Below are 22,834 nucleotides of genomic sequence, written 5' to 3' on the forward strand. Positions count from 1 at the left end.
GGACACCAATGTAATTTTGGCAATAAGGTCACAGGTTTATTAAAACAAGAATGGTGGCGGAGACAGCAATGCAAATCAGCTATCAACTAATAGTGGATAGCCAACTGGCCACTGGACCCAGGTAAAATCCTTAACAATTGGCTGGTGCTAAATCTGGCGTCAGAGTGATTATACCCCCTCTAGACTCACAGTGATGTGCTTACACAAAGCAGGTCAAGGGGTCACCCACACAAAAGCCACGTTATTTTGAAGGGGGCAGTGACTTGCGGCCAATCAGCAGAAGCTGACTGTAATGTTTTCCTGCGAAAGCTGTGGTCCTTTAACAGACAATATAATAGAAAGTTTTGATGTACAAGAGAGGTAGTTTCCCAATGTGGAGGGGAATCCCCATTAGCACTGCTAAATGTACAAACTCAATGATGTAGTAAAATGAAAGAATAACAATAAATTATATTAATGATGTCCTTTCTCCTGACTGAATTTTCTCCAACACTTGCCCTAAATGTTTCAGATGATCCTCCCAGGATTTACTGAAAATGGCAATGTCATCCAAGTACGCCTGAGCAAAGCTTTTACACCCTTCCAGCAGATAATCAACCACACACTGGAAGGTGGCTGGCGCATTCTTGATCTCAAATGGCATGGACTTAAACTCGAACAGACCAAATGATGTGATAAATGCTGACCATTCTTGAGCCTCAGAGATCAGTGATATCTGCCAACCTCCCTTGCTCAAATCAAAGGTGGAAATATACTTTGCTCCAGCTAACAGAGCGTAAATTCGGGGCAGGGGATAGGCATCAGACACGGTCACCTCGTTCAACCGGTGGTAGTCTACGCAAAACCGCGTTGTCTTGTCCTTTTTGGGAACTAATACAACGGAGGACGCCTACGGACTATGCCATGGCTGGATAACCTCTAGCTCAAGTATTTCCTGTACCTCCTTGTATACACTTTCCTTGGCCTCTGGTGAGACCCGATACGGGTTGCCTAACTGGTCTATGCTCACCAGTGTCCACATGGTGCATCACCAAGGAAGTCACACCGGGCTTCCTACTCAGCTGAGTCACAAAGAGACACAGCACTGCCTCAAGCTGCTCCCTCTTGCAGGCACCCAACCCACTTCCTCAACACCACCTTCCTCTCTCTAGCATCCGCAAGGAGGTCAGGTAGTGGGTCACTTCCTGGTTCCTCAGTTGGTAAGCAGCAAACCGCTGTTACCGACTCCACATGTTCGTGGTATGCCTTCAACATCTTTACGTGGTTGGTCCGCTGCCGCCTACCATTGCTATCAAATGACGGCACATAAGTGATGTCACTCAGGCGTTTGAGACTGTGTACCGTCCAGCCCAGGCAGCCTGGAGCTTGTTCTGGTGCATGGGCATCAGAACAAGGACTTTCTGCCTTACCTCATACACGCGCACCCTGATCACACCAAGTCTTCTGTTTTGCCTGCGCTTTCACAGTTATGGAGGACAAAGCTACAGCCACTGGATACCGGGTAGCATAGTCCACCACGGTGAGGATGTACCCCTTCACCGATCTACTGGGCACAGGCAGGTGACCTACTATGTCCACAGTCACTCGCTGAAAATGTTCCCCCAATTATTGGCAAGGACCTGAGGGGAGCACGAGCACTGGGGCGCCGTTGATGCTGAAACACATCACAGGACTTACAGTAGGCCCAAACGTCATCCGACATTCCAGGCCAGAAAAAGTTCTGTGTCAGGCACTTCAGTGTTCAATCTCTTCCCTGGTGTCCCACCACAGGGATTTCATGGGCAACTGACATTAGTTGCACGCAAAAGCCCTGTGGTACCACCAGTTGAACCTGTTCACAGACTGGTCTATCCCCATCTACCTTCCTAGCTACACGGTACAACAACCCTTTAAACCCCTAGTAAATACAAAGAAAAAAATTCACATTGAAAGTAGAGATGAGCGCACTCGGATTTATGAAATCCGAGCCCACCCGAACGTTGCCGATCCGAGTCAGATCCGAGACAGATCCGGGTATTGGCGCCAAATTCAAATCTGAAACTGAGGCTCTGACTCATAATCCCGTTGTCGGATCTCGCGATACTCGGATCCTATAAATTCCCCGCTAGTCGCCACCATCTTCACTCGGGCATTGATCAGGGTAGAGGGAGGGTGTGTTAGGTGGTCCTCTGTCCTGCTATATCTCGTGCTGTTCAGTGCTGTGCTGTGCTGTGCTGTGCTGTGCTGTGCTCAGTCCAGTGGTGCTGTGTCCTGTGCTCTGTCCTTCTGAGGTCAGTGGTGCTGCTGGGTCCTGTGCTGTGTCCTGTTCAGTCCAGTGGTGCTGTGTCCTGTGCTCTGTGCTTCTAAGGGCATAGTTATTTCCCCAATATTCCCCTGTGTTTAAAAAAATAAAAAAAAGTTATTTAAAAAAATACCAAAAACTAATTTAAATTTTTTTTAATTACCACAAAATTTGCACAACCAATCCTGCAGTATAAGCCCATTGGTACTGCAATATTACCAAGTTCACACATTCAGCAGTAAAAGTCCAGTGGTACTGCAATATTACAAAGTTCACACATTCTGCAGTATCAGTCCAGTGGTGCTGTGTCCTGTGCTCTGTCCTGCTGAGTTCCGTAGTGCTGCTGGGTCCTGTGCTGTGTCCTGTTCAGTCCAGTGGTGCTGTGTCCTGTGCTTCTAAGGGCATAGTTATTTCCCCATTATTCCCAAGTTTTTAAAAAATTTAAAAAAAGTTATAAAAAAAAATTAAAAAAAAAAATTAAAAAAAAAAATATAATTATAACCAAATTTGCAAAACCAATCCAGCAGTATAAGCCCATTGGTACTGCAATATTACCAAGTTCACACATTCAGCAGTAAAAGTCCAGTGGTACTGCAATATTACAAAGTTCACACATTCTGCAGTATCAGTCCAGTGGTGCTGTGTCCTGTGCTCTGTCCTGCTGAGTTCAGTAGTGCTGCTGGGTACTGTGCTGTGTCCTGTTCAGTCCGGTGGTGCTGTGTCCTGTGCTCTGTGCTTCTAAGGGCATAGTTATTTCCCCATTATTCCCAAGTTTTTAAAAAATAAAAAAAAAGTTATAAAAAATATTAAAATTAAAAATTAAAAAAAAAAAGTAATTATAACCAAATTTGCAAAACCAATCCAGCAGTATAAGTCCATTGGTACTGCAATATTACCAAGTTCACACATTCTGCAGTATCTTGTGCTACATACAATGGAGACCAAAAATTTGGAGGATAAAGTAGGGAAAGATCAAGACCCACTTCCTCCTAATGCTGAAGCTGCTGCCACTAGTCATGACATAGACGATGAAATGCCATCAACGTCGTCTTCCAAGCCCGATGCCCAATCTCGTAGTACCGGGCATGTAAAATCCAAAAAGCCCAAGTTAAGAAAAAGTAGCAAAAAGAGAAACTTAAAATCATCTGAGGAGAAACGTAAAGTTGCCAATATGCCATTTACGACACGGAGTGGCAAGGAACGGCTTAGGCCCTGGCCCGTGTTCATGACTAGTGGTTCAGCTGCACCCACGGATCTTATCCCTCCTCCTCCTCCCCCCCCCCCCTACAAAAAATTGAAGAGAGTTATGCTGTCAGCAACAAAACAGCAAACAACTCTGCCTTCTAAAGAGAAATTATCACAAATCCTCAAGGCGAGTCCAAGGGTGTTGGTGGTTGTCAAGCCTGACCTTCCCATCACTGTACGGGAAGAGGTGGCTCGGGAGGAGCCTATTGATGATGTAGCTGGCGCTGTGGAGGAACTTGATGATGAGGATGGTGATGTGGTTATTGTAAATGAGGCACCAGGGGGGGAAACAGCTGATGTCCATGGGATGAAAAAGCCCATCGTCATGCCTGGTCAGAAGACCAAAAAATGCACCTCTTCGGTCTGGAGTTATTTTTATCCAAATCCAGACAACTAATGTATGGCCATATGTAGCTTATGTAAAGCTCAAATAAGCAGGGGTAAGGATCTTGCCCACCTAGGAACATCCTCCCTTATACGTCACCTGAATAACCTTCATAGTTCAGTGGTTAGTTCAGGAACTGGGGCTAGGACCCTCATCGTTACAGGGACACCTAAATCCCGTGGTCCAGTTGGATACACACCAGCAACACCCTCCTCGTCAACTTCCTCCACAATCTCCATCAGATTCAGTCCTGCAGCCCAAGTCAGCAGCCAGACTGAGTCCTCCTCAATACGGGATTCATCCGAGGAATCCTGCAGCGGTACGCCTACTACTGTCACTGCTGCTGTTGCTGCTGTTAGTCGGTCATCTTCCCAGAGGGGAAGTCGTAAGACCGCTAAGTCTTTCACAAAACAATTGACCGTCCAACAGTCGTTTGCCATGACCACAAAATACGATAGTAGTCACCCTATTGCAAAGCGTATAACTGCGGCTGTAACTGCAATGTTGGTGTTAGACGTGCGCCCGGTGTCCGCCATCAGTGGAGTGGGATTTAGAGGGTTGATGGAGGTATTGTGTCCCCGGTACCAAATCCCGTCGAGATTCCACTTCACTAGGCAGGCGATACCAAAAATGTACAGAGAAGTACGATCAAGTGTCCTCAGTGCTCTAAAAAATGCGGTTGTACCCACTGTCCACTTAACCACGGACATGTGGACAAGTGGTTCTGGGCAAACGAAGGACTATATAACTGTGACAGCCCACTGGGTAGATGCATCCCCTTCCGCAGCAACAGCAACAGCTGCATCAGTAGCAGCAACTACAAAATGACTGCTCGTGCAAAGGCAGGCAACATTGTGTATTACAGGCTTTAATAAGAGGCACAACGCTGACAACATATTAGAGAAAATGAGGGAAATTATCTCCCAGTGGCTTACCCCACTTAGACTCTCATGGGGATTTGTGGTGTCAGACAATGCCAGTAACATTGTGCGGGCATTAAATATGGGCAATTTCCAGCACGTCCCATGTTTTGCCCACACCATTAATTTGGTGGTGTAGCATTACCTCAAGAGTGACAGGGGTGTGCAGGAGATGCTTGCGGTGGCGCGCAAAATTGCTGGACACTTTCGGCATTCAGCCAGTGCCTACTGCAGACTAGAGGCACATCAAAAAAGCATGAATCTGCCCTGCCATCACCTCAAACAAGAGGTTGTGACGCGCTGGAACTCCACCCTCTATATGCTGCAGAGGATGGAGGAGCAGCAAAAGGCCATTCAGGCCTACACAGCCACCTACGACATAGGCAAAGGAGTGGGGATGCGCCTCAGTCAAGCGCAGTGGAGACTGATTTCCGTGTTGTGCAAGGTTCTGCAGCCATTTGAACTTGCCACACGAGAAGTCAGTTCCGACACTGCCAGCTTGAGTCAGGTCATTCCCCTGATCAGGCTGTTGCAGAAACAGCTGGAGAAAGTGAGGGAGGAGCTGGTAAGCCATTGCGATTACACCAAGCATGTAGCTCTTGTGGATGTAGCCCTTCGTACGCTTTGCCAGGATCCGAGGGTGGTCACTCTTTTAAAGTCAGAGGAATACATTCTGGCCACCGTGCTCGATCCTCGGTTTAAAGCGTATGTTGTGTCTCTGTTTCCGGCGGACACAAGTCTACAGCGGTGCAAAGACCTGCTGGTCAGGAGATTGTCCTCTGAAGAGGACCGTGACATGCCAACAGCTCCACCCTCATTTTCTTCCACATCTATGGCTGCGAGGAAAAAGCTCAGTTTTCCCAAAAGAGGCGCTGGCGGGGATGCTGATAACATCTGGTCCGGACTGAAGGACCTGCCAACCATTGCAGACATGTCTACCTTCGCTGCATTGGATGCTGTCACAATAGAAAAAATTGTGGATGATTACTTTGCTGACACCATCCAAGTAGACATGTCAGACAGTCCATATTGTTACTGGCAGGAAAAAAAGGCAGTTTGGAAGCCCCTGTACAAACTGGCTCTATTTTACCTGAGTTGTCCCCCCTCCAGTGTGTACTCGGAAAGAGTTTTTAGTGCAGCGGGGAACCTGGTCAGTGAGCGGCGAAGGAGGTTGCTTCCTCATAACGTTGAAAAAATGATGTTTATAAAAATGAATAATCAATTCCTCAATGAAGTACAGCACTGCCCTCCAGATAGTACAGAGGGACCTGTGGTTGTGGAGTCCAGCGGGGACGAATTGATAATGTGTGATGAGGAGGAAGTACACACTGTAGGGGGAGAGGAATCAGAGGTTGAGGATGAGGACGACATCTTGCCTCAGTAGAGCCTGTTTAGTCTGTACAGGGAGAGATGAATAGCTTTTTTGGTGTGGGGGCCCAAACAAACCAATCATTTCAGCCAAAGTTGTTTGGTAGGCCCTGTCGCTGAAATGATTGGTTTGTTAAAGTGTGCATGTCCTATTTCAACAACATAAGGGTGGGTGTGAGGGCCCAAGGACAATTCCATCTTGGAACTTTTTTTTTTGCATTATATGACCAATCAACAGTCGTTTGCCATGTTCAAAAAGTAAAACCAAATTTAAACAAATTCAAGAAATTAAACCAAAAGTAAAAATGCCCTGTCATAATTTAAAACAAGAGGTATTGACGTGCTCTAAAACTACTGTATTGTTGTTTATATTTTATAAACACTACACTTGAAAGCTTGAGTCTTTCAATAAAAAAGTAACTGTCCATTGCACGAATATTTGCAACAGGGACAATTTTAGGGTTAAGAAAGTCAACTAATAACACTTCGACGCTGTCTGTCTTTATAAACACTACACTTGGAAGTTGGAGGAGGTATTGTGGCCCCGGCACCAAATTTACTACCGGGGCCACTCCACTGTGCAGTCCATATTTAGGTGTATCAGATATTAAACAACGGTGACAGTTGATGCCCAATTTTTTAATTATATTGTTGGCGCTGTAAAAAATTGTGTTCCGGGCACACCACACTACGCAGTCCATACCCTTTTTTGGTGGAATTATGACCCGTGGAGGGTTTTTTAATTATATTGTAGCCTCGGTACCAAATTGTGTACCGGGGCCACCACACTACGCAGTCAAGATAAATGGATGCGTATCATAGATAAAGTACATTCAGTGGTGTGGGGCAAATTGAAAAATATTCAAAATGCACTGACATTATCAAAAACAAGAGGTTTTCACACGCTGAAACTCCAACATGTATATGATGGAGAGGATGGAGGAGCAGCCGTATGTGCAGTGTAATGCAGACCTGTTGAAGGTTTTTTATATATTTTATTGTGGTGCCCAGTGCCCACTACTCTACGCAGTCCAGATACTATTTTTGGGTGTAATTCTGACCATGTTGAAGGTTTTCTATATATTATATTGTGGTGGCTAGTGGCCAGTCCTCTATGCAGTCCAGATACTATTTTTGGGTGTAATGCAGACCTGTTGAAGGTTTTCTATATATTTTTTATTGTGGTGCCCAGTGCCCACTACTCTATGCAGTCCAGATACTATTTTTGGGTGTAATTCTGACCTGTTGAAGGTTTTCTATATATTTTTTATTGTGGTGCCCAGTGCCCACTACTCTACGCAGTCCAGATACTATTTTTTCGTGTAATTCTGACCTGTTGAAGGTTTTCTATATATTATATTGTGGTGGCCAGTGGCCAGTCCTCTACGCAGTCCAGATACTATTTTTGGGTGTAATTCAGACCTGTTGAAGGTTTTCTATATATTTTTTATTGTGGTGCCCAGTGCCCACTACTCTACGCAGTCCAGATACTATTTTTGGGTGTAATTCTGACCTGTTGAAGGTTTTCTATATATTATATTGTGGTGGCCAGTGGCCAGTCCTCTATGCAGTCCAGATACTATTTTTGGGTGTAATGCAGACCTGTTGAAGGTTTTCTATATATTATATTGTGGTGGCCAGTGGCCAGTCCTCTACGCAGTACAGATACTATTTTTGGGTGTAATGCAGACCTGTTGAAGGTTTTCTATATATTATATTGTGGTGGCTAGTGGCCAGTCCTCTACGCAGTCCAGATACTATTTTTGGGTGTAATTCAGACCTGTTGAAGGTTTTCTATATATTTTTTATTGTGGTGCCCAGTGCCCACTACTCTACACAGTCCAGATACTATTTTTGGGTGTAATTCAGACCTGTTGAAAGTTTTCTATATATTTTATTGTGGTGCCCAGTGCCCACTACTCTACGCAGTCCAGATACTATTTTTGGGTGTAATTCTGACCTGTTGAAGGTTTTCTATATATTATATTGTGGTGGCCAGTGGCCAGTCCTCTACGCAGTCCAGATACTATTTTTGGGTGTAATTCAGACCAGTTGATGGGTTTTTAATTGTATTGTGGGGAACACTCCTCTACGCAGTCCACAAAGATACCTCGTTGCAAGGTTTTGTACTAAAAAAATATAATTATTGTGAGGTGTTAGGTGTTCAGAATAGCCTTTAAATTAGTGGAAATTATTGTTATTGGTTGTTATTGAGGTTAATAATTGCGTAGGAGTGAAAATAAGCCCAAAAACTTGATTTTTTAACTTTTTATGCTTTTTTCAAAAAAAATCCGAATCCAAAACCTTAAATCCGAACCAAAACCTTTCGGCAGGTGTTTTGCGAAACAAATCCGAACCCAAAACATCGAGAAAATCCGGATCCAAAACACAAAACACGAGACCTCAAAAATCGCCGGTGCACATCCCTAATTGAAAGTATTTTTAAATGGAACGAAATGCATATTAATGCATCATACACATTAAGGGCCTGATTCATTAAGAAACATAAATGCTGATACGTGCCTTATTTTGCATAATATTGCTCAGTGCATGACTAGAACCAGAATACACGCTAATGAACATAGCAACATCAATTATCTTTCGTGCGCAAAGACCCTTACAGCAGCCTATGATTTCAGGAACAAAATGGGGAGGGGAAAGGGCATATACATATAGTCGTGTACATAAAGGGCGTGCAAAGCTTGAGTGCACAGAGTAGCGTCCGATTCAAGCTTTGGGCCCCTCAAAGCTGTGTGTTTTTCTGTCGTATCACTTGCACCAGCTACAGGTCTGGTGTAAGTGCTGATTACTAGCGATGACGGCTGTGTATACATGCTAGAACATGTGTTTGCAATCAGGAACAACTGTAAAAATGCATTTTTTGCACAGTAGACATTAAGAAAATCATGATAAATGTATTGGAGTAAAAAAATTTTTTTTTAACAATTTTGTCATTAATGACACATATACCAGGTGACAATCTTTGAATACCTTCATTTTTTTTCTGTGCGTTCTTTTGGGACTTTATATTCCACATATTTATTGGACGTATTCTGCAGTGTATTGTCTGTTTACGCTTCAGTTACACTAACTGAAATTATGCTTAAATTTAGTTATAATTTAATATATTTTTTCACTTTTTTTTAACTCAAAAATGTTTTTATTAAATTTTCCAAAGAAAAAGAACAAAAAATAGCACAAGTAAGGTATGACAGAGTAAATATACCTATGCATGAACAATTAAAGGTCAAGTGGCATTTAAAAGCATCAGGTATTGTTAACACATACAAAAACATATGCAACCAAAAGAACAGAAAGGGGTATAGTACAAGCTAAAGGATAAAAGTGGGGATGGTGTGTGTGTGGGGGGGATAAGGGATGGAGTCAACTCCTGGAGCTGCTATAGGTATAGTAATCAGACCAAGTGAATAACTTCATCAGGGAGAAGGGGTAGGGGGGAGAGTCTGAAGTGGAATATTTGAAGCCTATAGTTTCCATTAAATAGCTATGTAGAATTTTTGCTATAATTTTGGAGAGAGGCAGGGGAGCCAGGAAGTCCGATGCATAGAGTTGGAGAGAGACCAGAGATTGATCTGGTGTAATAGACAACGAAGTTACTTGTCGTATTAGTCCAAAAACTTTGTCCAATAGAGATCTAATCCGGCTTCCCCGCACTCCCTCCAACAGAGCTGGGAAACCGAGGACCAAATTTTGTGCAATTTAACAGGGATGTAGTATAATCTATGGATAATTTTAATGAGCATTTCTGAGTGATTGATACATTTTTGACATGGTGTAAAAATTTTTGAAAACATGGTCCCAGTCCTCATCTGTCAGGGGCTGACCGAGGTGTTTCCCATTGCACTTGAACTTGCCATTTACAATACTCGGGAGCTGTCAATAGATATTGGTACCAAGCGGATATGCCCCCAGCATGTGAACGTGAGTATTTCCATTGCTTCACACGCGGTGGGGAGGGGGGCGTGGTGGGTATGGGCAGGATTGCTGCGACTAGATCCAATGACGTACCCGAAGGTATTTGTAGAAGTTGTCGAAGTCGTATTGGATGAACGAAAGTATATTGGTTAATATTGTTTGATTGGTCGATTGCACTCAGTATGCCACACTACACGTGGCATACGGCGATCGCAAGGTAAAATACGCACGTACACATTCGCATTACAACATTTAGTTATTTATGTAATTCATATTCATAGTGGTTCCGTTACACAGTCATTTATGAGCAGATAGTATTTAGTTTATTATTAGTTTATATAATATGATTATATGTACACTTCAGTGTTATTTAAGGTTCAGGTTATAGGTGTCATGTCTAGTATCATATTAAACCCCTATTCATCAGCAGCTGTCCGGTGCATTCGGCGAAGAGATTGCACATTGCATACTCTAGTTATTGATGTTAGGGAATAAACCTTTAATATGACACTGACCATAAAATGCTAATAGACTAATTGTAACTGGAGATTCAGGCGGGAAGAACAGAGCTCATCCCCTGGAGAGATGACCCCCACCTTTGGATTCCTTAGATTGAACCAGCATATGACTTGTTTACCCTGGACCCATCTGATGTCTGGACCTATAGAAGCAAGCCACGTCATCTCTATTGTTCACTCTGTAACACTGACTGTATATATAATCATAGCTGCACCCCCAGTAGCCTCAGTCTACTCTGATCACAGTATTCAAGGGTGAACTACTGTGCACTGGTGCCCATGGTTAGCGCAGCGGTATGTATGTATCTTTTGGTATTTTGGCTGTACTGTACTGTATCATAATATAATAATGTATTGAACTGTTGACTATTTACATCTGCTAAAATAAATCACTTTGTGCGTTAGAAACACAATACAATCGCTTATGCAATTCTTATTGGAAAACGATAAAATTACTTTAATAAAAAGTCTTCTGACGGGATTTGGTAGTCCTAGTGGAGAGAGGAAAACGGGATCAAGATAAGAGGTCTGACACCTTAGTGACACCTCGAGAGATTCAAGGACCCAGTCGCAGGTCGGGAATTATTGTCACCACCGCAAGAAGAGAGAGATGGAAGGAAGGGAGGGAAAAGTCCTGAATGACCTTAACCATCTTATACCAGCTCTCTAAGGAGTCTCTAATACTAGGCAGAGTAGTCGCTGTGTACGGCCTAGACCTCCCATCTAGACAAAGTGAATCCTCTATCAGGAGCGGGGAAAACGCTTGGCCTTCAAGTTCCAGGTCGGAAGCTGCCAGGCCACCTCTTAATTTAGGTTGGAACAGACGTGAACGAGCCATTCTGAGGCGCTTGCCTATCCAAACAAAATGCAAGCCACTTGTGTAAAATTTGTTGAGTATTTGGCGGGGGACCAAGACTGGAACAAACCTAAACAGGTACAGGAATTTTGGCAAGAGCATAATTTTGAGTGCAGCTATCCTACCGAGCCTCGAGACCTCATATTCCACCCATGAGGTAATAAAGGCTATAAATTGTTGCAGGAGTGGAGTATAGTTACAGAGGGGCATGTTTGTGTCAGTAGCTGAGAGGGGGTACTGGCACTGAATTGCTGTTTGGAGGCTTCTGGGGTACCTCTTTGGTAAGTTGGCTCTCAATTTAAAAACACATATGTATGGCCCAAATATATGGGACTCTCATTGTTTAGAGTAGGACCATCCTATTAGCAAAAGCGCCTTGGCGTGGCAGGATGGCTTAAACATACATTTGCAAATGTGTGCAACAAAGACTTTTGCATTTTTATCTACAGTAGAAATGGCAGATCTGTTGCGGGCTATAGCAGTGTGCTGGGGGAAAAAATGTTGTGTGTATGTTCCTTGCAGGATAACCCCACCCTTTCAAGCACCTGTTATGGCCTATAAATTGATTTGAGCAGCTTCCACTTCTGTATAGTTACAGTCTATAAGATCTTTAGGATGGGATGGGATATGGATTCCCAAGTATTTAAGAGATGAGGAGCACCAGTGGAATTTGTAAGTAGATTATAGTGAGAGAAGACTATCTGGCTCTAAACCCACCCCCATAGCTTCAGACTTGGAAGAATTTACTTTGTAGTAGGAAGCCTCAGAGTATGCTCCAAGGACTTCCTGCAAGGGAGGTAAAAAGGTCTCAGACTCGGTCAGGAATAAAAGAATATTGCCTGTGAATAGACAGATCTTATGCTGGATGTCCCCAATCCTAGTGCCATGGATAGCGGACGCTGTCCCGATCCATTCTGCCAGGGGCTTCATTGCCAGTGCGAAGATAAGCGGAGAGCGCATGCAACCCTCTCTGGTTCCATTGGTAACATCAAAAGGGGCCGACAGGAATCCATTACGGGAGACTCTGGCTTAGGGACAGTTATACAGGGTAAAAATTGCCTGGAGGAAGGAGCCACTAAATCCAAACCTGGCAAGGATGGCATGCAGGTAATCCCAATGAATCCTGTTGAACGCCTTCTCGGCATCTAGCAAGAGTAACAACCGAAGTTGAACCCGAGTCGTGTGGGTGGACAATTAAGAACCTGGCGTGTATTATCCAGGGCTTATCTGCCCAACACAAAACCAACCTCGTCTTGATTAATAAGGCTTGGCAGGATAGGGTTAAGTCTATTGGCAATCAGTTTGGCAAATAATTTAAGATCTGTATGTAAGAGCGCAATTGGCCTATAGTTCTGACAGTGAGCAGGGTCCTTTGCCAGGCTTGGGAACGGTAACTATCCTAGCCTCCAACATCTCTTTAGGCAAGTAAGATTCCTCAGCGGCCTTATTAAATAGAGATGTGAGCACTGAGCCGAGCTCCCTCTGTAAGGCAAGGTAATAGCCATTTATGAGCCCATCGGGTTCTCCTTTAAAGGATTTTATCGCCCCTTGTATCTCATCCTCCAAATATATATATTTTTAAACATACTTTTAAGTTTCATTTAAAAATGCTTTACTCTAGGAATGTTTTTTTAAATGCTTTTGCTGGGTTATAATCATAAGTAATACTTAATAAAGTAGGCAATAATCACAAATGGTAACCCCTTTAATATATTGGGTGAGGCTTTAACGAGAACTATCACTAGTGGAAACACCTGTTTTTGCTCTTTAATAAATATGCCACATAGTGAACACAATAATTTGATTTGACTCTGTCCCTAACAGTTAAATGCTTTTTATTCTGCAGAGCTATGCATAATCCACAATAATTAACAGAGAAACATGACATAAGAAAAGAGTGGCATTTACTGAGAAGCAGAATGAGTACTGGTATATCAACAGAATAGTACACAAACTCTTTCAGGTAAGCCTTAATCCAGAAAGGGAAGCTTGTTGTATCCAAAACCTTTGTGTATCAGCCAACAACAATACATAGATACACAACTATATGCCACCCATTACAGCTTTCATAGCTCAAAATGATTTAGAAATTTGTTACAGTACATTAGAATATTCTGTGCCATGTCTCTAGTCACTAACGTCGATCAACAATTCCTTTATTAGTATAGCTATCCACTTTAACAGAGCATTTGTTAGGGAACACTACATACGCTGAAGAAGCTATGATATCTATAAAACTAGGCAATGAAGAACTAATGAAAATCCCTTAAACTACTCAATTAGGTTCGTAATAAAAATATTTGCATCAGAACCATTCGACCCCCATATCCGTTTTCTACACATCACCTCGTTCCCTCTGGCACATCACACAGACTCCTACCCATTTATCAACTAACACCCTTAAAGCTTTTCGAAACACACACCGCCAACCCATTGACTACTATCAGTCACACCAACTCTCATGTTCCTTCCCAGCTTTTCAAAATACTGCAGTCACATGACATAGTGACCTCACGTGTGATGCCGATCACATGATTGTGATGTCATCAGATCAGCTGCTGGATAGGAACTCTGAGCTACCGGTATTAGACAGGTAAGGGACCGTACTAAGGAACGTCATATCCCATTACCCTCAATAGATTTCATGTCATTACAGTGGGCACTTGATGTAAACAAATAATCATGAGTTTATTTTGAGTAACGCGATAAATTAAAAACCCTGTAGACTAAATTTCATCTGTTCCCACCGGGAGCATTCCTCACCAAAAATCCACAATGCAGTGACCGGTAATAACTTCTGAAAACTGTAATACATCAATTACAGAAGTCTACAAAGTTTTTTCTCTTGCACTCTTCCTACCCACCACTCTCTTTCCACTTTCTAATTCCAACCAACTAACTTGATGGGATTCTTAGGGGCCTATTCAATTTGCGGTGATGTGATGTGCTGCCGGACATCATGTCTTACTGCACTCATTTCCTGATACTACTGTACCTGGAATATCTCTGATTTTCCTGTGCACCTCTATGGGATAAAGGAAAAATCAGAGTGCCTTTGCGACGTGGAGTGACATTCCACAGCAAATCACTGAGAATTGAATCAGCCCCTTACTTCCACAATAGTTGGAGAGCCCCAGTTTCAGTTTTGCTCTTTATTGCCATGATATGTATGTTATGTTACTGGGGCACCAGGAGGCTACTTGCATGCACCAAGTGGTGGAGAGTATACCGGTAGTTAACTGGTGATGACGCCTGCCAAGCCCAAATTAGTGCAGGCTACAATTAACTTATACTCACACTGATACAGTAAGTGTGTGACTGCCCTGATGCGGATATCACATGAAAGTTGATGACGTTTATTTAACACCAGCTCAACTATAACTCTTCAAGAACAGTTAATGCTAAAACTACAAACATAATTAAAATCAATACAGGGGAAGAGACAGAGAAAATCATGACTCAATCCCTCCTAATGATGTCTCTAGGATTCTAGTATACAATCCAGTGGGAACTGTAATTCCCAGCCAGTACTGACACTCAAGTCTCTTATGCCATCATGTGCTACTTTTTATGATCTCTCCAGTTCCCATGATGTAGGGTACTGGTTGATAGGAGAGGGATCCACCTCTTTGACTGATTGGTGGAACTTATCTTGCAGTGGCTGGAGGAGCATTTAGTCTCTGTCCATTGCCTCCCGTGTCCCCCTGCCAGCATTTTCTATAACATATAAAAGAAATGACATTGTATAGTTTGAAAAAAAAAAATACCTTTCCCTTCCTGATGAAAAATCTTATAGGGCTATGATATTGGTGTTTTAGAACTTGGATTTGTAAGCAAGAAATCGCAGAACAAAAGATATCATATACTTCCCTATACCATGTCATTCTAAATTGCTGTTGTGTAAATGGCTTTATACCTTGGGCTATCCGTGGACATTAAACACTTTGAAGGGACTGGTCATGCCAAACTAATCTGATCAGTTTATGTTTTTTTGGCAGTACAGTTAATGTGATTTATTTGGATTTTGGTGGATCTCTAGATATAGTTCCACAAAATGGGATATAATTAATGGGTTTCATGATGTTCTGAATGTGTACTGTACATAAACTGCATTTTTATAGTTTCTCTTACTTGCATACACATGTGGCATACATACGTGTCAGTCATCACTATCATTTGGCAAGTACACCTGCCCTGTAGCTAGAGCAAATGATATGACTAAAACATGTACCTAAGAGATGCCCAGAGCTTGAATCAGCACTCCCTTACTGTACATTGCCTACCTGCGTCCGCCTATTCCGCACCCTTTCCACCCTTCAAGTCATAGGCGATCAGAAGTGTCATTTGCGTTTGAACATGTATTATATAAAGTCGCTCTCACTGGCATAACGTTCGTTTCTAAGCATGCCCAGAGCAATTTCACGCAAGATACTGCATGCAGCGGGACTTACGCCGAAGATGAAGTAGGCCCCTAATGTCTATAAATATTTGCAATCGCAATGCTAATGGCTGTTAACGCCATGACTACAAGTGAAAGAGTGGCATCCATTGCAACTCGAGAAACATCTGCGTTACCAACATACAATGAGGGGCAGTTAGACTTTGGAGGTCACTGCTAAGGTAGATCATAATAGCAGATAGATGAATTTAAAAATTGATTGTATGTATCTTATGCCTCTTTAGAAAGGAATGGTATTAATAATTTTAATAATCAAATTAAGCAGTTGGGGTGATTGATCCATGAAATTAATTTGATTGCCATGTATGTAGTCAAGAAGGAGTTTTTCTCCCCTGGGAGGTTAAATTGACATATGCTTCTGGGCAGGGTGGTGGTAGGGGATGGGTTATTTTGATTCACTCTAGGTCAACATATTTACCTTTTTATAAATCCTTGAAATTTTTTTTCAACCTCACTATGTAACCACCATGCAACAATTGCCTGTACCTACCTTAAATCTATTTCAAGGGTTGGTTGCTTAGACACTGTGAAGTGGATGCAAATTGAACTTAAAAGCTGCAATTAGTTGCAGTGCTGTATATTAACTGCATAGTGATGCTTCAGGCTGAACTATTTTGCTGCCTTTGATATCAGATGCTTGGGAGACAAGCTGTGCACACTATGTTTACTGTCTTTATGGGGCATATTTAATTGTCGGTGGAAATGCCGAAAATCCCGCGGTCTGCGCACAATTACCGTTATTACGGTAATCGTGCGCGGAAAAACAGTTAATACGCTAATTTACTCGCTGGATTTCAGCTACATATTACCCTATTAACGGTACTAGTTTTTCCGCGCCGCGGAAAAACAACAATTGAATATGCCCCTATATGTTTGTTAACATTTACCTTGTAGCCCGCAAAATACTGGATAAAAGAGAATCAAATATCTAAATACCCTAAATCGGAGATTGAACTTTTCTAAAGTGTACATTCAAAATGAAGGAGGAAATGTGGAGACATCTCTTTAATGGGATACATATTGTGAATACAAGTATAAAAAGTTTAATTTGGCAACAATATAAATAGGTTTTTCCTATTATTATTATTATAGGTTATTTCTTACATTAACATCAGCGCTTGTTACACTGTATTCATTTGAACTTTAGACACAGGGGTATGTTTACTAAACTGCGGGTTTGAAAAAGTGGAGATGTTGCCTATAGCAACCAATCAGATTTTAGCTGTCATTTTGTAGAATGCACAAAATAGATGAAAGCTATAATCTGATTGGTTGCTATAGGCAACATCTCCACTTTTTCAAAACCACAGTTTCGTAACTATACCCCTAGTACTATTCTGAGTGCAAGCAGCAGTTGTAGGAGGGCATATCACAAAAGTATTGTATTATGCAATCAAAAATACACAAAATAGTGTTTGGATGATTCTAGTTTGGGGCTTGACCCGCATTAGGCTACTGATCTAAAATCTACATTGTCTGTCACAAACTTCCACAACGTTCTAAGCTTAGAACTTCACAGAGTAGGTTTCCAGCTCACATGTAAATATAGATCATTTATCCTTCGGGACACCTGATTGCTATTAAGACACATGGAGAAAGTGATCTCTTGGAAAGAGTTATTCCCATGTGTCATAAGGACACCCCAGTGACAGACAGTGATCATTGTTTTTTTTTTTGATGAAAGAGATGATCTGGGTCCCACTGTGAGTATAAATTGGCAGATTAATCTGGGGGATTTGTTTTGCTTTCTGCTGGATCAAAACATCTAAAATTTATGAAATATTGATCGACTGATATTTTCCCACCTCACTAATTATGACTAGGGATGAGCGCACTCGGATTTATGAAATCCGAGCCCACCCGAACGTTGCGGATCCGAGTCGGATCCGAGACAGATCCGGGTATTGGCGCCAAATTCAAAAGTGAAACTGAGGCTCTGACTCATAATCCCGTTGTCGGATCTCGCGATACTCGGATCCTATAAATTCCCCGCTAGTCGCCGCCATCTTCACTCGGGCATTGATCAGGGTAGAGGAAGGGTGTGTTAGGTGGTCCTCTGTGCTGTTTAGTTCTGTGCTGTTTAGTTCTGTGCTGTTTAGTTCTGTGCTGTTTAGTGCTGTGCTGTGCTGTGCTGTGCTGTGCTGTGCTGTGCTGTGTTCTGCAGTATCAGTCCAGTGGTGCTGTGTGCTGTGCTCTGTCCTTCTGAGGTCAGTGGTGCTGCTGGGTCCTGTGCTGTGTCCTGTTCAGTCCAGTGGTGCTGTGTCCTGTGCTCTGTGCTTCTAAGGGCATAGTTTTTTCCCCACTATTCCCAAGTTTTTTAAAAATAAAAAAAAAGTAAAAAAAAATAAAAAATTAAAAAAAAAAAAAATATATAATAATTATAACCAAATTTGCAAAACCAATCCAGCAGTATAAGTCCATTGGTACTGCAATATTACCAAGTTCACACATTCTGCAGTATCTTGTGCTACATATAATGGAGACCAAAAATTTGGAGGATAAAGTAGGGAAAGATCAAGACCCACTTCCTCCTAATGCTGAAGCTGCTGCCACTAGTCATGACATAGACGATGAAATGCCATCAACGTCGTCTTCCAAGCCCGATGCCCAATCTCGTAGTACCGGGCATGTAAAATCCAAAAAGCCCAAGTTAAGAAAAAGTAGCAAAAAGAGAAACTTTAAATCATCTGAGGAGAAACGTAAAGTTGCCAATATGCCATTTACGACACGGAGTGGCAAGGAACGGCTTAGGCCCTGGCCCGTGTTCATGACTAGTGGTTCAGCTTCACCCACGGATCTTAGCCCTCCTCCTCCTCCCCCCCCTACAAAAAATTGAAGAGAGTTATGCTGTCAGCAACAAAACAGCAAACAACTCTGCCTTCTAAAGAGTAATTATCACAAATCCCCAAGGCGAGTCCAAGGGTGTTGGTGGTTGTCAAGCCTGACCTTCCCATCACTGTACGGGAAGAGGTGGCTCGGGAGGAGGCTATTGATGATGTAGCTGGCGCTGTGGAGGAACTTGATGATGAGGATGGTGATGTGGTTATTGTAAATGAGGCACCAGGGGGGGAAACAGCTGATGTCCATGGGATGAAAAAGCCCATCGTCATGCCTGGTCAGAAGACCAAAAAATGCACCTCTTCGGTCTGGAGTTATTTTTATCCAAATCCAGACAACCAATGTATGGCCATATGTAGCTTATGTAAAGCTCAAATAAGCAGGGGTAAGGATCTTGCCCACCTAGGAACATCCTCCCTTATACGTCACCTGAATAACCTTCATAGTTCAGTGGTTAGTTCAGGAACTGGGGGCTAGGACCCTCATCGGTACAGGGACACCTAAATCCCGTGGTCCAGTTGGATACACACCAGCAACACCCTCCTCGTCAACTTCCTCCACAATCTCCATCAGATTCAGTCCTGCAGCCCAAGTCAGCAGCCAGACTGAGTCCTCCTCAATACGGGATTCATCCGAGGAATCCTGCAGCGGTACGCCTACTACTGCCACTGCTGCTGTTGCTGCTGTTAGTCGGTCATCTTCCCAGAGGGGAAGTCGTAAGACCGCTAAGTCTTTCACAAAACAATTGACCGTCCAACAGTCGTTTGCCATGACCACAAAATACGATAGTAGTCACCCTATTGCAAAGCGTATAACTGCGGCTGTAACTGCAATGTTGGTGTTAGACGTGCGCCCGGTGTCCGCCATCAGTGGAGTGGGATTTAGAGGGTTGATGGAGGTATTGTGTCCCCGGTACCAAATCCCCTCGAGATTCCACTTCACTAGGCAGGCGATACCAAAAATGTACAGAGAAGTACGATCAAGTGTCCTCAGTGCTCTTAAAAATGCGGTTGTACCCACTGTCCACTTAACCACGGACATGTGGACAAGTGGTTCTGGGCAAACGAAGGACTATATGACTGTGACAGCCCACTGGGTAGATGCATCCCCTTCCGCAGCAACAGCAACAGCTGCATCAGTAGCAGCATCTACAAAATGGCTGCTCATGCAAAGGCAGGCAACATTGTGCATTACAGGCTTTAATAAGAGGCACAACGCTGACAACATATTAGAGAAAATGAGGGAAATTATCTCCCAGTGGCTTACCCCACTTAGACTCTCATGGGGATTTGTGGTGTCAGACAATGCCAGTAACATTGTGCGGGCATTAAATATGGGCAATTTCCAGCACGTCCCATGTTTTGCCCACACCATTAATTTGGTGGTGCAGCATTACCTCAAGAGTGACAGGGGTGTGCAGGAGATGCTTGCGGTGGCGCGCAAAATTGCTGGACACTTTCGGCATTCAGCCAGTGCCTACCGCAGACTAGAGGCACATCAAAAAAGCATGAACCTGCCCTGCCATCACCTCAAACAAGAGGTTGTGACGCGCTGGAACTCCACCCTCTATATGCTGCAGAGGATGGAGGAGCAGCAAAAGGCCATTCAGGCCTACACAGCCACCTACGACATAGGCAAAGGAGTGGGGATGCGCCTCAGTCAAGCGCAGTGGAGACTGATTTCCGTGTTGTGCAAGGTTCTGCAGCCATTTGAACTTGCCACACGAGAAGTCAGTTCCGACACTGCCAGCTTGAGTCAGGTCATTCCCCTGATCAGGCTGTTGCAGAAGCAGCTGGAGAAAGTGAGGGAGGAGCTGGTAAGCCATTGCGATTACACCAAGCATGTAGCTCTTGTGGATGTAGCCCTTCGTACGCTTTGCCAGGATCCGAGGGTGGTCACTCTTTTAAAGTCAGAGGAATACATTCTGGCCACCGTGCTCGATCCTCGGTTTAAAGCGTATGTTGTGTCTCTGTTTCCGGCGGACACAAGTCTACAGCGGTGCAAAGACCTGCTGGTCAGGAGATTGTCCTCTGAAGAGGACCGTGACATGCCAACAGCTCCACCCTCATTTTCTTCCACATCTATGGCTGCGAGGAAAAAGCTCAGTTTTCCCAAAAGAGGCACTGGCGGGGATGCTGATAACATCTGGTCCGGACTGAAGGACCTGCCAACCATTGCAGACATGTCTACTCGCGCTGCATTGGATGCTGTCACAATAGAAAAAATTGTGGATGATTACTTTGCTGACACCATCCAAGTAGACATGTCAGACAGTCCATATTGTTACTGGCAGGAAAAAAAGGCAGTTTGGAAGCCCCTGTACAAACTGGCTCTATTTTACCTGAGTTGTCCCCCCTCCAGTGTGTACTCGGAAAGAGTTTTTAGTGCAGCGGGGAACCTGGTCAGTGAGCGGCGAAGGAGGTTGCTTCCTCATAACGTTGAAAAAATGATGTTTATAAAAATGAATAATCAATTCCTCAATGAAGTACAGCACTGCCCTCCAGATACTACAGAGGGACCTGTGGTTGTGGAGTCCAGCGGGGACGAATTGATAATGTGTGATGAGGAGGAAGTACACACTGTAGGGGGAGAGGAATCAGAGGTTGAGGATGAGGACGACATCTTGACTCAGTAGAGCCTGTTTAGTCTGTACAGGGAGAGATGAATAGCTTTTTTGGTGTGGGGGCCCAAACAAACCAATCATTTCAGCCAAAGTTGTTTGGTAGTCCCTGTCGCTGAAATGATTGGTTTGTTAAAGTGTGCATGTCCTATTTAAACAACATAAGGGTGGGTGTGAGGGCCCAAGGACAATTCCATCTTGGACCTTTTTTTTTTGCATTATATGACCAATCAACAGTCGTTTGCCATGTTCAAAAAGTAAAACCAAATTTAAAAAAATACAAGAAATTAAACCAAAAGTAAAATGCCGTGTCATAATTTAAAACAAGAGGTATTGACGTGCTCTAAAACTACTGTATTGTTGTTTATATTTTATAAACACTACACTTGACAGCTTGAGTCTTTCAATAAAAAAGTAACTGTCCATTGCACGAATATTTGCAACAGGGACAATTTTAGGGTTAAGAAAGTCAACTAATAACACTTCGACGCTGTCTGTCTTTATAAACACTACACTTGGAAGTTGGAGGAGGTATTGTGGCCCCGGCACCAAATTTACTACCGGGGCCACTCCACTGTGCAGTCCATATTTAGGTGTATCAGATATTAAACAACGGTGACAGTTGATGCCCAATTTTTTAATTATATTGTGGCCTCGGTACCAAATTGTGTACCCGGGCCACCACACTACGCAGTCCAGATACTTGTTTGGTGGAATTCAGACCAGTTGAGGGTTTTATTATTATATTGTGTGGACCACTCTATCTATACCACACTACAACTCTATACCACTCTATTTCATACTTTAATTCTATTTCATACTTTAATTCTATTTCATACTTTAATTCTATTTCATACTTTAATTCTATATCATACTTTAATTCTATTACTAATTACCATAAAGAGGAACAAAATAAACCAATTTTACCAAAAGTATAATATGACTTAGACTTACAAACACTACACTTGAAAGATCGTGCCTTTAAATGAAAAAGTCAGTCTTCATTGCACGACTATGTGCAACAGGGGCAGTTTTTTGGGTTTACAAAGTCAAACAATAACACTTTGACCCTGTCTGTCTGGGATCTCAATGACGAATTGTCTGTACCATGTTTGGAGGAGGTATTGTGGCCCCGGTATCAAATTGGGTACCGGGGCCACCCCACTATGCAGTCCAGATACTTGATTGGTGGAATTCTGACACGTGGAGGGTTTTTTAATTATATTGTGGCCTCGGTACCAAATTGTGTACCGGGGCCACCACACTACGCAGTCAAGATAGATAGATGCGTATTGCGTATCATAGATAAAGTACATTCAGTGGTGTGGGGCAAATTGAAAAATATTCAAAATGCACTGACATTATCAAAAACAAGAGGTTGTCACACGCTAAAACTCCAACATGTATA

General features: G+C 43.0%; 1 protein-coding gene across 2 annotated transcripts in view; it reads left to right on the forward strand.

Moving 5' to 3' along the window:
• The first annotated feature begins 14,003 nt into the window (after positions 1 to 14,003).
• STX17 (syntaxin 17) overlaps positions 14,004 to 22,834 on the forward strand; it is a 157,636-nt gene continuing 148,805 nt past the window's right edge. For both annotated transcript variants that reach the window (XM_075212704.1, XM_075212705.1), the window contains exon 1: positions 14,004 to 14,102. The gene's annotated coding sequence lies outside the window, so the exon portion shown is untranslated. The remainder of the gene's footprint in view (positions 14,103 to 22,834) is intronic.

The sequence above is a fragment of the Mixophyes fleayi genome, chromosome 5 (genome assembly GCF_038048845.1).
Source record: "Mixophyes fleayi isolate aMixFle1 chromosome 5, aMixFle1.hap1, whole genome shotgun sequence".
In the NCBI taxonomy this organism is placed as follows: Eukaryota; Metazoa; Chordata; class Amphibia; order Anura; family Limnodynastidae; genus Mixophyes; species Mixophyes fleayi.